Source organism: Phascolarctos cinereus, unplaced genomic scaffold (assembly GCF_003287225.1).
Source record: "Phascolarctos cinereus isolate Bilbo 61053 unplaced genomic scaffold, phaCin_HiC Scaffold_2;HRSCAF=192, whole genome shotgun sequence".
NCBI classification, from domain to species: Eukaryota; Metazoa; Chordata; class Mammalia; order Diprotodontia; family Phascolarctidae; genus Phascolarctos; species Phascolarctos cinereus.
The window spans coordinates 330,069,345-330,082,028 of NW_027555625.1; the positions used below are offsets into that span (position 1 = coordinate 330,069,345).

At 42.3% G+C, this 12,684-nt stretch overlaps 1 long non-coding RNA gene across 1 annotated transcript in view; it reads left to right on the plus strand.

Annotated features, from left to right (window-relative positions):
- Positions 1-12,684, plus strand: part of LOC144455648 (uncharacterized) — a 76,076-nt gene that overhangs the window by 17,890 nt on the left and 45,502 nt on the right. The gene's annotated exons all lie outside the window — the stretch shown is intronic.

A 12,684-nucleotide genomic window follows, 5' to 3' on the forward strand; every position in this document is an offset into this window, starting at 1 on the left:
CAGGACCGGAACGTCATCATTAAGGGTCCATGAATTTGTATGTGTACCAGGTGTTATCATTTTCACTGTCTTTAACTCCAACTAAATATGCAATGTGACTTAGCATAATAAACAAGGAAGCATAGCTTCTGTTAACAGCCTCACATACATATTACTGTCTTCAAATGTACATAGTTTTGTTGTGATTAATAAAACACAAATTCACTTAAAGCAGAGAGAGAAAGAGATACGCAGGATCTGCTTTCTCCTCCCTTCACTCTGTCACTGGTGACCTGGGGACCCCCTGGGGAGGGGGGCTGGGGAGAGACAGGGCGAGGATGGCCACACATGTTAGTTAACTTAGTCAGTTATCTCCCTGGTGCAAAGCCCTGACACATCAGTGACCTGCTCAAAAACCTGTCACGGCTTCTGACCATTTACAGGATAAAGCCCAAACTCCTTAGATTGGCATTCAAGGCCCTCTCTACTTTGGCCTCAAATTACCTTGACAGTGTTATTGTGTTCTGTCATTTCTCCTCAAATATTCTGTACTTTAGCTAACCTGGATTACCCAATAAATATTATCTGGACATAAGGTTATAGGAACTAGAACTTAAATGGACCTTTGAGATTATGTAGTCTGAAGTCTTCACTTTACAGATGAGAAAAATGAGGCTTGGCCAAGTTCATACAAATAGTAAATAGCAGGTCTGGGACTGGAATCCAGATCCCTGATCTTTAAATCCAGTGCTCATTCCACTTCTCTAGGTTTTTGAGTACTCATACCATTCTCTATACACCCTCCTTCCCTCCATTTTCCTCCACATTGGAACCCTATGATTGTCCAAGGCCTATCCCCAATCCCACTTCCTCTGTAGACATTCCCCATTCTCAGCCAGAAATGGCTGTCCTCCCTTTGAACTCTCCTAGCCCCTTTCTGCATTGTCCTTGGGCACTTATTAATTCCACTTTGTATTTTCTTTATTTGTGTCAGTGTCCTTCCCTCCTCCCTTCCCACTGGCCAATGGGATTGTGAGTTTCATGAGGTCAAGGTTGCCTTTCTGTACATCTCCATTTACTGGTTGGCTCCTGGAGAAGGACCTTCCATACTGTAGATACATAGTGTCTGCCATGTTCAAGGTTCAGCGATTTGACTACAAAGATGAACAATAACATGATCCCTGCCTTCGAGGAGCTCCCCATCTATTGCAGGGGCTAGGCAGGGAGGGAGAGATGCAATGATTAAGTACATAGGGGGAGTCTCAGGGAGATCACTTCTGGCTCTGGCTGGGGGGGCCAGATTAAAGAACTGGGACAAGAGAAGCCTTGTGATAGAGGAAGAGATGGCACCTGAGCTGGCCATTACCAGCATAGGGCAATGGAAAAAAATGGATTTGGAGTCAGGAGACTTCAGTTAAAATCCAGACTCTGTTGCTTACTACCTTGGGTAAGTTTTTTTCTCTCTCTGGGCCTGTTTCTTCATCTTTAAAATGTGGGAGAGGGAATAGATGACTTCTAACTGTAAATTTCTGAGGCAGTGATGGGAGGGAAGAAAGTACAATGTTTCTAGGAGGAGATGAGGTCAAAGGGAATCAATTCCAGGCCAATGGGATGGACTCCTCAAAGGGCTCTCCCATCACATGTCTCTGGAGAGTGATTGGTGGGTCAGCAGGCAGATCTGCTGCAAAGAGTGCCGGCAGTAATAGATCCCACGCTGCCTTGGCAGGTCAGATGCCCAAGAAAGTATCAATGTTGAGAGCAAGCCCAAGTGTAATGTGTCAATGGACTTAGTAATGTTAAGGAAGCAGCCTGCTTCCAAGCTTCCCCCAGGTAGATTTTGGGATATTCTGATGAGCTGGCGAAAGATCCTGTTGAACTGGCCCAACATGAGGCAGGCTCAGCTCAAGCCATATTGTTTAGGAGATGGAATGTTGGGCTGGACAGTGTCAGAAGACCTGGGTTCAAATCTCATCTACTCTCTGTGTAACCTTGAGCAAGTTGCTTGACCTCTCTGGGCCTCATTTCCTAATATGTAAAGTGGGGAAGTTTTCTGGATTACTTCTAAGATCCCTTCCAGCTCTAAATATATGGATAGCAAACATCTTGCATTTAGTTCATTTTTATATAGTTGTTTGCATGTTGTTTCCTCCAGTGAGTCGGGGAGCTCCTAGAGGGCTTTCTTTGTATCCCAGGGCTTAGCACGGTTCCTAGTATATAGCAGGCACTTTAAAAATGTTTGTTGATTGACTGATAGCATTCATCAGGCAGCAACTCTGAAAAGAGCATTGGAAGTGGAATCCAAAGAGCTAGGTTCAAATCCTAACTTTGGACAAGTTATGCAGGTCCAAGGGTTTCAGTTTCCTCATCTAAAATCGGGAGGTTTGTCTCCATGGTCTCTGAGAGTTCCTCCAGCTCTGTCATCATCATCCTGTGAGTCTCTTTCTTTTTTCCAATAAGCACCTAGTGTCTGCTCTCTTCGGGGCTCATCTGCACTGGCCTCCATGGCAGTGGCTGGTAATCAAGGCTTACTTGAGCAATCGGAGATCATTGTGCTGAGCGTGCCTGATTACAGGATGTCTTTGTTTGTTACTCGCACAGCAGGAGGAATTTGATGCATGGCGTCAGCCCTGAGTATTTTTAGCTTCTCCGTAGTGACATGTCACTGGGTTTCTGGGACCAGCCTCAGGCTCTTGCTCAAGCTCTGGAGTCCCTGTCGGAGCCCATCATGTCTTGCCTTTGTATTGAGGTTACTCGGGTCCATGGCTGGACAACATTGCCCACCCCCCAACCCAGCTACTAGACTCTGATGACAGAGGCTGTGACATTCATTTGTCTCCCCTCATATTGTGCTTAAGTCTCTCTTTGCATAGTAATTGTCAGTGCAACTCAAATCACTTTATGTGAACATGTATTAAGCACCAACCATGTGCGAAGCACAGGGACAGTGGTTTCAAAGATTAAAAATGGCACGGTCCTTGTCTTCAGGGAGCTTATAGTCTAAGAGAAGGACATGGCATTTACACAAATAATTGGGATCCAAGGAGGAATGATGGACTCGAAGGAGAGGCTCAGGCAGTGTGCTATGGGGAGTACTTCAGCTGGTTACAGAAATCTCTCCCAGGGATATAGGACTGGGATCAGTTTTGAAGGATCAGCTCCATGGCTCTGACTGCGGCTAAATCCCTAGGACATGTCATCACTGCTCAGATCCTTTTGGGACACATTCTGTCCTGGCTTCAAAGCAGTGTAAGAGCCCATCTGTGAAGCCCAAGCCTTCTTCAGAGGTATTACCATCAGGGCCATACAGAAAAGCCTCGAGGAAGACAGGAAGGAGAACACCTCCTCCCATGCCCCCAGCCCAGCTGCTGCAGCTATCTGCTGAAAGTCTTACCTGCCATCCACTTCCCCATTTTCCCATATGTTGCATTGTATCTCACATAAGGTTTGGGCTGGTCTGAACAGGAAAATGAGGGAAGGGAAAAATTTGAGGCTTTGTTGCCATCCATTTTTCTACTCTTATCTCCACTTCATTTTAACTTGCAGTAGAATTGGACTGTCCTGGCCAGCGTATATAGGCACCAAAGGAAGTGAGAAACTGGCTTAATTACTTCCTTCCACCTCACTGGATGTGGATGGGGCCACTGATGCACATTTCACATATACAGCCCTAGTGAAGCTCCTGTATCACCACACTTGTTGGTAACATTTTTTTTTTTGGTAAATTAGTTGTATCTGACTCTTGGTAACCCCATTTGGGATTTTCTTGGCAAAGATACTGAGTACTTTTCCATTTCATCTTCCAGTTCATTTTACAGATGAGGAAACTGAGGCAAACAAGGTTCAGTGATTTGCCAGGGTCATACAGCTAGTACGTGTCTGAGGCCAGATTTGAACTCTATCTGACACTCTATCCATGGCACCACTGATCTGCCCTGTTTGGTATGTTAGTAGATTCACTATTGGGCCAAGGATCCTGATTAATGCTTATCACAGGACTAATGGGCCTCCTCCTTGCTAAGCATGTGCACTTTAGCCAAATGAGTTCTCCTGGTCCTACCAAGAAGCATCCCCTTGGTGCCTAGTCCTGAGCTATTGAGTCCATGCCCATGATTGGTCAAGAGCCCATCGTGTTGAGCAGAGCCCCATCTCTAAGTGTCATCCTTCAGTTTCCAAGCCTAGCAACTGTCACATCTCTGGAATATTGACTTTAACAGCTTGGGATATGGGGATCACTGGAACACAGAGTAGGTCCTGTTGTTGAAGGAGAGGCAGTGTTCAAGTCTGGTTGAAGCTTCATGGTGTATCAGAGCAGGAACTGATTTATCCCATTTAAACACCTCTACTTGGCTGTGGGTGAGAAGCAACTAAACTCACCTCCTTTGGAGGCTCCTCGAAAAACTTGCCATAAATGGAGATCTGGAAGGCCATCTGATTTGATTAAATTTTTTCTGAAGTGCAAAAGTGTTTGGGCTGCAGAAGGCAATTTTGGAGACATGGTCAGGTGGCATAGTTGGGAGAAGTGATGCTGTAAGCAGAAATGGGTGCCCATTGATTAGGGAATGGTCAAATAACTTGCAGGATGTGCATGTAATAGATTATTGTTGTGTTATAAGAAATGATGACTATAAAGAATTAAGAGAAACTTTGGGAAATTTGCATTAACTGATCCAGAGTGAAGCAAGCAAAGCCAGGAAAATGATTTACACATTTTGCCACAATAACATAAAGACATATTGATCAATGCAGTGATCAATCATGACTTCCTAGGACTGGAAAAGAGATGGTAGGCTGCAGGTATGGAATGTGGCACACATTGTCCATGGCCAATGTGTCAATTTGTTTTATGTAACTATACTTATTTGTCAAAAGGGAGAGTTTTCTGGGGGCAGAGAGTCATTAGGAAGTGATAATGATATAAAAAGAAAGGCATTGATATAAAAAAGGGAAAAGAAAAGAAATGGTCATGTAGAATCTGCAGTTGGGTATTGTGATGGTTGGGAGCCTTAGGACCCAGAGTATATTCAGGAGAGGATATACAAAGTGATGAACCACATCTCTCATCTTCCATGACAGAGCGCAATCTTTATCGCTGCAGGAATAGTGATGATCAGTCATCTTGGTAACAGTGTGTGATGAGAAATATGAAAAGAGAGGGAATACTTCCAGATGTGGTAGAACTGGGAAGATTTTATGGGAAGGTAGACCCTGAGAACAGAGTATTCAGTGAAGGGAAGGATTCTAATAAGAAGAGTTGGCGAGTTGATGGGATGGTGGAGTAGATGAATCAGCTACTGCAAATTTAAGCACAGCCTGAGCAAAGGCCAGGAAATGGGAAAGGTTAAGATGAGAATGAAAGACAGTGAGTAAATAGTCCAGTCTGGCAAGAACAGAGAGCACAGAAAGGAATTGTAGGTGATGAGGTTGAAAATGGAAATATAGAGGAAACACAGGTTACAGTCACATTGTGGAGGACCTTGAATGTCAGGATAGTGAGTTAATTCTTTGTTTGATAGGCACTAGGGCACTAGGTGGTACAGTGGATAGAATACAGAGTTTGGAATCATGAAGACTAATCTTCCTGAGTTCAAATCTAGCCTTAGACACTTACTAGCTGTGTGGCCCTGGGCAAGTCATTTAACCCTGTTTGTCTCAGTTGCCTCGTCTGTAAAATGAGTTGCAGAAGGAAATTACAAACTACTCCAATATCTTTGCCGAGAAAACTTGAAATGGGATCATGAAGAATTGGACATGAAAAATGATTCGGCAGCAAAGGGAACCACTAAAGGTTTTTGAGTAAAGGTGTGACGTTGCTAGAGTATTACCTTAGGAAGATTACACAGGCAGAGGTTGGAGAAGGAAGGTATTGGAGGTAATTAGACCATTTGGGGCAGGGGTTCTTAACCTTTATTGTGTCACAGACCCCTTAGGCAGTCTGATGAAGCCTATGGCCTCCTTAGAATAATGTTTTTATACAGTTGAAAGAATGCTAAATTTCAGTTAGAGGTTAGTGAAAATAAAGATGTGGTTTTTTTGCCTGTTTAAGTTCACAGGTCCCCTGGAGTCTGTCTGTAGAACCTTTGGGAGACTACTGACCCCAGGCTAAGAACCCCTGATTTAGGGGGTATGGAAATAATGGAACTGGTAATTAATAGCAGCTTAGATTAGAGGGGTGGCAATCATGGGATATGAAGGATAGTTCAGAGGAAAAATTGATGCAAGGGATTTTTCTCAGGTAGAATTGATAAGATAGCATGCTGACAAGATGGATGGGGTGAAAGAGAGGGAAGAGTCAAAGGTTATTGAGATTCCTACCTTGGGCATCTGAATTCACAGCCTCACTAGCAAGGCTTAGTTTAAAAAGAAAAAAAAAGTGTAGTGATATGTGCCAACATAAAGTAACCCATTTTGTGGAAGCAGAGAACTGGAAACAAGTAGATGCCCATCAGTTGGGGACTAGCTAAACAAATTGCAATAGTGAATGTAATGGAATATTACTGTGACCTAAAAAAACAAAGAAATCAGAAAAATACAGGAAGACAGATGAACTGATGCAGAAGGAAGTCAGCAAAGCCAGGAAAATTATATATATATATATATATATATATATATATATATATTATATATATATATATATATATATATATATATATATATATATATGTATATAGAAAATGTATATGTAATATATAAAATAGACATAATATATTAATTATTAATAGCCAACCACTTGATTAATTATTTAATTGATGCAGGGCTGATTATTTATTTTATTCATGATTAATTATTCATATTAATGTAGAAAATATATGCATAATAGCTCCATAAATGAAAGCTGAAAGAACAATAAAACAAAACTAAAAGCAGTATAATGATAATAAGCTTGGATCTAGATGCTCATCGCTCACTTTATTAGGAGTGGTCCTATGGGTGTAAAATAGTGCACACACCATCCCATGCAGTTGAGATGTGGCTGGTTTTGCTGAACTGCTTTTTTTTCCTCTTTCTTTTGGAACCGTTGTTGCAAGGGATGCCTCAATGGGAAGGGAAGGAGGGAAGAATATGTTTCAATGGTATGGTGGATCTACACATGACTTACATATGGAAGGGGACGAGATTAGGAGTAGGAATTGTTAACACCATTAGAGAAGGTCAGGTCTTTGGGAAGACCATGTCAGACTTGAAATCTCTACCTTGGCTCCTAGTTCTTTTACTTCCCTCTCAGCCCCTTGGATTTTGGTATTCTGATTTTGCTTTTGTCCTGACCCAGCCTCTAGTTTTTGCCAGATTATATCAAGGGAGTTGTAATTTTACTGACACTTGGGTAGCATGCCTTCTGGCCCATGCAGACCTCTCTAGCTTGAAGTTCTCTAATTCAGCTCCTGATCTTTCCATTTCTGCCTCATTCATCCTCTTTGATTTTCATGTTTTGAGAAATCCGGGCTCCTGAGCTGACCCAGACATTGGTTTACCTTCCTCTGTGGACCCTACCTCTTTTTCTGTCAGAAGGGGGCTTGTGTCAGGTTTCACTGAAGGGATACAACAGTATCGTATATGACTCTCTTCAAATTCCTTCTCCTAGATCCACGTAATGGTAGTGTCATTTTCTAAAGAGAGCCTAAACAGCACCCCCCCCCACAAAGCAGGGAACAGTGAGACCATGGAGGCATAGAAATAGCTGGAGCAGATCTGCATGGAAGTGGCTATGTTATGGGGGACACTCCCACCCATGCTAGAGATGAACATCTGGCTCCAGCAGCACCTGAAGACAGTTACCACATCCATAGTTAGCTCTCTGAGCCCCTGCTGGCACGTGAGTAACTAGAAGGATAGTGACACCATTGACAGAGATGGGGAACTTTTACTGAATGAATGAATAGGTCATGTTTTACATATATGAAACTTTTGAAGTATACAAAGAGCACTGGACTGGGAATTCAGAGACCTGGGTTCTAGTCCTTCCTTTTTCCTTAGTTTTTTTGAGATCTTGAACAAGAAATTTCTCTTCTCTGGGCCTTGGGTTCCTTAGCCATAAAATGAAGGGGTTGAAGCAGTTGGTCTCTGAAGTTCCTTCTAGCTCTAAATTCTATGATTCTGTAAGTTTACAGATTAATTTCTTCTCTGGTTTTTATAACTTTGGAAAGACCACTGGCTCGAGAATCAGAGGTTATCGGTCAGTTGTTTTTCAGTCATGGCTGACTCTCCATGACCCCATTTGAGGTGTCCTTGACAGAGATACTGGAGTGGTTTGGCATTTCCTTCTCCAGCTCATTTTACAGATGAGGAAACTGAGGCAAACAGAGTTAAGTGACTTGCCCAGGATCACACAGTCAGTATGTGTTTGAGACCAAATTTGAACTTAGGAAGAAGAATCTTCCTGACTCCAGGCCTGGCACTCTGTCCACCACACCACCTAGGTGCTCCAGTCAGAGGACTTAGGTTTGAACCCCACCTATGGTGTTTACTATCTCTTTGACACCTGAGAAAATCACTTCAGCCTCAGTTTCCTTTTCGGTAAAATGAAGGCATTGAATTCTATGGCTTCTGAGTTCCCTTCCTGCTCTAGAGCTATGATTCTATGAACTTCTTTCTAGGGGTTACAGTGGATAGAAAATGAATTAGGACAGGGTTGGAGGGATTGGGGAGTAAAATTTTCTGGAGGATGGAATAAAGCAGACTCACTGAGGTCAGTGAGAATGGATGGTTTGACAGCAAGAGAGAATATGACAGAAATATCAGCTACAGAAGGCCAACTAGTAGTGTCAGTGTAGGGCCAAATAGCACTTTTATCCTTGGTGACAAGGGAACAACCACCCCCACTCTACCCCCCAACCTTTTATTGCAGCCTCTTGGGAAGATGGACACATGTAGATAAAGCTGAGGAACCAAGGAAAGAACCCACTGTAGTCAGCATACTCTGTTTACTAAGGCAGGGACATACTTAATATATTTTAGAGCGATTCCCATCAAAACCAATTGAAATAACATTTCAGTAGTTTGCTTATCAGGGAATTTACTTTTTCAGTACATTTCATTTCCTGACCATGCTTTATAGCTCAGGTTGTGGGGGAGCTAGAAGGTGGAGTTTTCAGGGAGAGACTCCATCCCCAGGGCTATGACTTATGATTGGACAAAATTCCATAAGAATAACATATTACTGTCTAAGTGGGCTCTGTGAATGGGGGCACAGAGGGATGTGCCAGGGGCTTAAATGGTTGTAGATTTCAGGCGCGTGTGACAACTCAGCTGCTGATGGGATATGGATTGTGAGATACAAAGAGTTAGGCTCTAGTGACAGATGTTTCCGCCTAAATGTAGCACTTCAGATGATAAAAGCCCTATAAGCGTCTTCATGTTGTTCTTCTGAAATATTTCCAGGGGAAAATAACCATTTGCTTTGTAAGTGGTGAGAGTATAAAAAGAGACAGAAGTCAGCTGACCTTCCTGTATTGTGTTTCTTTGGCAGGCTTGGCTGAATGGGAGAGGGCATTTATCAATTTCATTTAAAGGGTGTGACCAGCCCAGATGCTGCCAACCCAAATGAAGAGATAATAACGCAAAAAAGACCCAAAGGACTTCCTTATGTGCCTCCTGGCAGTGGTCTGCACTCCTTTAGGACTTTAGGCAAGTTATTTCCTCTTCCTGGGCCTCAGTTTCTTAATCTGTATAGTGAAGGGGGTTGCTTTCTAGCTCTTAATATTTGAGGATTCTATGATCTAATAATACGAAGAATCTTGAGATCCTTTAAAAAGGGAACTATCTTCTGTGCTCATGGGAGAAATGATTCACTAACCAGACGATATCAATCTTGCTAAAGAGTCAGCATGTTAAAACTCCACGCATAGTGCCAAGGCATGGTACTTGAAAGGAGAGTGGTGATCAGATATTTGAAAAGCTGTCATGGGGTGGATGTTGGGGGGAAGGATTATATATATTCCATTTTACCCCAAAGGGCAGAACAAGGAGCAGTGGGTTAGAAAGAGGCTAATTTAGGCTTGATTTCAGGAAAAACTTCTAAATATTCAAGAGGCCAGTCATCAAACCATAAGCATTTATTAAGTGTTTACTATGTGCCTGGCACTGTTCTATGTGCTGGGAATACAAAGAAAGGCAAAAATATAGTCCCTGCTCTCAGGGAGCTCACATTCTAATGGAGGAGACAACATTCAAATATATACAAGTGCATATGTGTATTGGTGTGTGTGTGTGTGTGTGTATGTGTATATGTATATATGATATATGCATAATGTATGTATGCATGTATATGTATATATGTATATACACACACATACATATGGAAGGCGATCTCAGAGGGAAGTGGGGGCAGTGCAGCTAGTTCCCGTAATGGATAGAGTTTTAGATTTTGAGTCTGGAATAGCTGAGTTCAAATCCTGCCTCAAACACTTTCTAGCTATGTGACCCTTAGCAAGTCATTTAACCTGTCTCAACCTCAATTTTTTCACCTGTAGGTAATAGCACCTACCACATAGGGTTGTTGAGAGGATAAAAATAAGGAAATGGGTGTAGAATGCTTTGCAAACCTTGAAGTGCTACATAAATGCTAGCTGTTCAAAAGTAGAATGGGATGCTTGGGTAAATGGTGTGTCTCCCTCAGAGACTGGATTTTGAATATAGTAAAGTAAGGATTTTTTTCCCCAGGTAGGTTAGACTAGATGGCCACTGAGATTCTTTCCTATTCCAAATTTTGTGATTTTTTGACCCCCTAGGAGTGTATTTATCCATAGAAGTCCCTGGACTCTGAGGGTTGATCCCCTGTGAGTCAGGGATGGCTAGAAGACAATGGACATCACTCCTTCAGGCTGGCCTGAGGATCCTGATTCTGTCACTGACACAGCTCAGTGGCTATTAAACTTACTCTGACTTTTCTCATCCAGGAAGGAGCCTAACTTGGTTAGCACACTAATGTCTATAGCCACCACAGCAGGAAGTTGCTAAGTGGTTGCAGCCTGAATTGGCTGGATGGGGCAATGGGCAATTTGCAGGGTCTGATTATTTTTAATTATGTGCTGACCCCTAATTATACACCCACTTCTTTCCACAGATCGCCAAAGTGAGCTGAGCAATTATCCAGTAATTCTGGCCAAGCCTTGTTCTTGCCTGGGTTACCTGTGGTCTTTTCACACACACATCCCACTCAGTGTTTTATCTTGCCTGATTTACCTAAATAATTGCATAGCCCTCCCCCATCTATCCTTGGCCCCTCCCCCAAGTTTGCCTGGTCCATGTAGTTCTGCCCTCAAATTATATACAGAGTGACTGCATCTGCATCTTTCATGTCTGTTTTATGTGTTCCTATTGGGCATACTGAGAAGTGCCATGAGCTGTGTAGGCCTAATATCAATAATGATAATGATAATGATAATAATAATAATAATAATAATAATAATAATAATAGCTACCTTTTATAAAGTGCTTCAAGATTTTCAGTGCTATACATATGCCATCTCATTTGATGCTCACAACAAGCCTGTGAGAGAGGTGTTAGTATTATCCCTATTTTACAAATGAGGAGATTGAGATTAGGTGTCAGAGAGGTTGAGTGACTTGCCCAGTCACACAGCTGGTAAGTGTCCAAAGCAGGATTTGAACTCAGTTCTTTGTACCTCCAAGTCCAGTGTTCAACCTACTGCACCATGTAATTGCCTAGAATCAATCAACGAACAAGCATTTAAGTGCTAATTTTGTGTCAGGCACTGTGCTCTGTGATCTGTATGGACCATGTGGACCTGTCACCTGTAGCTGTGTAGACTCAACCTGAAAGGCTTTCTCCTTTTCCCCTCCACTCCCCCTTCCCTCCCCCCTCTCTTTCTCTCTTTTGTTTCCTCCCCACCGAGGTGGGCCACGTTGATTTACCAGTTCATCACATATTCTACCTTGAGCATTGTACTTTATAACAAAAAGTTGAAAAAAAGAAGCGAAAGGGTGGGGTGGGGGGAAAGAGTTCAGGAAAACTGACCAATTTATCAACTGGGATCTGAGATATAGGTAATGTTCCATGCAGAATGTATTTTCTTATCTTCTCATCTCCTTTCGCTGAATTGGCCATTGTCATTGCATAACATTTGTTCTTTTTTTCCCATTTACGTTGGTGTGATCATTATGAGTGTGTGTATGCGTGTATATATACATATACTTTTCAATCAAATTATATTACATATGTGTATATGTGTGTGTGTATGTGTGTGTGTGTGTGTGTGTGTGTGTGTGTGTATAGTGCTTTGCTAACCTTAAAAGATTATGTTGTTCAGTCATGTCTGATTCTTCATGATCCCATTCAGGTTTTCTTGGCAGAGATACTGGAGTGGTTTGCTATTTCCTTTCTCCAGCTCATTTTACAGATGAGGAAACTGAGGCAAACAGGGTTAAGTGACTTGCCCAGGGTTACACAGCTAGTAAGTGTCTGAGGCCAGATTTGTACTCAGGAAGATGAGTTTTTCTGACTGCAGGCCTGGTGCTCTATCCACTGAACCACCTAGCTGCCTGTCTAAGGACTATATAAATACTAATTATCATTACCATATTTTTTTATTCTACATACTTCATTCTACATCAGTTCATCTGTCTTCCCACGTTTCACTCTTTTATAAACTCTAGGGGTCCTTATCCCAAAGCTCATATTAATACTGGGTTCCCAGAGTCATGTTCTATCCTCTCCAAGGTTCTACAAGTACCTCTGAGGCTTTGATG